This window comes from Phalaenopsis equestris, unplaced genomic scaffold, assembly GCF_001263595.1.
Source record: "Phalaenopsis equestris unplaced genomic scaffold, ASM126359v1 Scaffold227118, whole genome shotgun sequence".
NCBI classification, from domain to species: domain Eukaryota; kingdom Viridiplantae; phylum Streptophyta; class Magnoliopsida; order Asparagales; family Orchidaceae; genus Phalaenopsis; species Phalaenopsis equestris.
Genome location: NW_018245118.1, coordinates 7,990 through 8,486, shown reverse-complemented (window position 1 = coordinate 8,486; position 497 = coordinate 7,990).

The window sequence follows — 497 nt, the reverse complement described above, 5'->3', positions numbered from 1 at the left end:
TTGCCTACCCGACTAAGCATCTACGACGCTGTGATCCTGTCAAAGGAGATGAGAGAATCTCTGGTTACAGCTTTGTTGGATCCAGAAATTTGCTTAGCTCAGTTGGCTAGCACATCCTTAGATGAAGTTTTCTCGTTGGGAGAACAGTCAGGGGTAACCTTCATAGGTGAAGACTTGTTGCTCAGTACCGCCGACCACAATTGTCCACTCTAAATCTCTGTCAACATTGACAGATTTGTGTTATCCAGAGTTTTAGTGGATCCTAGAGCATCTCTTAAGTTGATGATTCTATGAACATTAGCATATTTGAACTTCGACGTTCAGGAGCTCATCCCCGATAAGATGATGTTGAGAGGATTCAACTAAAAGGGAGAAAGAACCCTTGGATCAATTTCATTACTTATGAAGGTCGGAGAAGTCGTAACAACCGTTAAATTTCATATCATCAACGCCGAGACCTCTTTTAATGCTCTATTGGGTCGACCATGGATTCATGA